Here is a 2,842-nt window from a genome sequence, read left to right as displayed (position 1 = left end):
CTCTGTTGAGCCTTTTGTGTTCAGCTCCAGAAACGTGCCTTTATCACACAGGATCTGGGATCAGGAAATGAGGGACATTTCACCTGATCTTAGGATCCCGCTCTGGTTGAATCTCATAGTCGACCAACAGCCCCTCCCTATCGCCCCAGCCCCGCTGCTCAACCTCTGGGTGCAGGTTTGTTCAGGCCCGTGCGTGATTGGGGACATCTGGACATGGGGCAGCCCCGCCCACTCCCCTCCTCCCCCCAATCTCATCCTCTCCTCCCTCTGTGGGGGTGACGCAGGGGCAGGTCCTTTTGACTATAAGATTTTAAGGAGAATGTAGTAGTATATGACTACTGTAAGATATAAGCGAAACAATTCCAGCTAATTTAATGAAAACAAGAAAAAAATCAACTCAAGAAATGTTGTAGCCTAGGGAAAAAGCTTTTTCAGCGGTCTGGAATCCATATTTATATTAACAAAATTAGATTTTACATAGCTTTGCTGTTGTGTGGAATTAAAATAAAAACAAGATCACATCCATGATACATTTCCACAGGTGTGCTTTAGTGTGAAGGAACTAGTAATATCAACATGACAGATCAGAGAACCCTGCTACCCTCCCCAACCACAAAGTCGGCACTCTCTGACCAACAGAAAGTAGGAAAAAAGAAAGAAAGAAAGAAAATAAAACAAGAACAAACTACAGATCAAGGGGGACACTGCGTAGAAAAGAACTATTTCAGGCACGGCACCCCGTGAATGGGAACTGTGGAGAACCGTGCAGGAATCGCCAGGAAGTGAGCAAACAGCTCCAGGCACCATTAGAGGAAGACAAGGACTCCTCCAGAGACCTGCAAATAGCCCAAGGCCAGCTGGTAAGCTTGTGCAAAAAAACAACGCACACTGGAAAAGTACACGTGTATCGGGCCTCCCCTGGCAGCGCAGGTGGTTGAGTGCAGCGCTGTGGAGCTGAACGCAGACTCTGCAGTGCAGGTTCGATCCTGGACAGCAGGCGAGGGTCCCAAATGGCGTGCAGACCTATCCTGTCGCACCCGCTGCTTCCCTCAGCAGTGTATATTGTCAGTCTGCATGTTCTGCTCCGCACTTTGTCTCTGGTGAATCCTCTCACCCTCCCATGCATCTGGTCTGTACCCTGGTTCTTGTATAAATAAATAAATAAATAAATAAATAAATAAATAAATCTTAAAAAAAAAAATACGTGTATCACAACTGCCCAGGTCCCTGCGCCCACAACATAGGTTTGTGGGGAGATGCATAGGAGCTGTCACTAAAGTGAATTTCCCTCACTGAGTAATTGGAAACCAGGCGCCCAGACACGGGAGCGGGGTGCAAAAGGCAGGAAATTTGATGAGCGAACTTGTCCCCATTCTCATTACTGTGGTGTTGAGTATCTGCTCTTTCGTTTTCATCGTCATTTCCTATGCCCACATCTTCTCTGCTATCAGGAAGATTCCTTCCACAGAAGGGAAGGCCAAAGTCTACTCACCTGCCTTCCCCACCTGCTGGTTGTGGTGCTGTTTTTCTTTACTGGATGCTTTGCTTATCTGAAGCCGACCTCAGTGACTCCGTCCTTGTCTGACCTGGTCATTTCTATGTTCTATACGGTGGTGCCCCCCACCTTTAATCCCGTCATCTATAGTCTGAGCAACCAGGCCTTGAAGTCGTCTGTGGGGAAACTGATGAAGGGCCAGTACACCAGCATTTGAGGTACCATTGTTTTCATTAACTAATTACCCAATCTACATTTATGTGCCCCTCAGTTATTTAGATTTTCCCTCTATTACCAGTCAGCATGTTAAAGTAAAATAAGATGTTTCATTACAGATTTCCTTAGCAAATTTTAACATTGTTCTAGTCTTCAAATCTCTATTTCCTAAACCAATGCAGCCATTTCCAAAACACCCATCCATGTGACATACATGATATGAATTCTGTCTTTAAATATCACGGCTGGTGTGTGAAAGCATGTTCTAGAACTCACACCTCCACAACATTTTCATGAAATCCAGCAGTGGTTAGGGGTCTGTCCCCGGGAGCACATGGTCACAGGCCCCCAGTCCTGGGGCTCGGTTACCAAAGCCTGTGTGTGTTTCCCCTGAGGCCTGACCCTGTGGAGGGAGGGAGACAGCTGGTGGGCCCCACCCCCCCGATTCCTGATTGCGCAACTTCCTCTGAGAGACATTCATGTTTCTGCTCAAAGGTCAAGTAGAAATTATACTTGACATGAATCTCCGGAGACGGATGGATGTTTCTGATAGAATCTGAATCTGTGATTGAACCTGTACTTGATGTTCATTTACACGAAGTCTGATCTGGTTACAGCACCTTCAGGGTGTGGATTTTTTAATGCAAATTATTTTTGAAGAACTATGTTTCACCTTTAAATTTTAAATATTTTAGAAATTCATTGTTGTTGTGTTTATTTTTAGGGGTTCCTGTAGTTTTCAAGGTTGTTTGTGGATGTCCTGCTCCAGTTCTTCTTCTCCACTTTCTGGTAAGTCTGGAATTATGTCACTTTCTACATCATGTAAAGTGAAGCACAGCAATATCTGTAACTTTAATTCTCCTGCAGCTTCTGTGCTGTAAACTCCGGGGCCTCACGGCTGCTCACCCACCCTGAGAACATGAGCTGGGTGAGGCTCCTCCCTCACGTGTCCTCTCTGCAGCAGGACACGGTGTCTCCAAACACGCCTGACGGATCTTAGCAGACTCAGTCAGACAATATTTCTCTTATGAAATGTTTTTTTTTTTTTTAATATTCTTTAAAATGCATGTTAACCGCCAGACCGAGTCCATTGAGATTTCAGAATAAAATCTGTGTGAGGAAGTCTCCCAA

Source organism: Talpa europaea (assembly GCF_964194135.1).
Source record: "Talpa europaea genome assembly, chromosome: 8".
Taxonomy (NCBI): Eukaryota; Metazoa; Chordata; class Mammalia; order Eulipotyphla; family Talpidae; genus Talpa; species Talpa europaea.
This window is presented reverse-complemented; position numbering follows the sequence as displayed.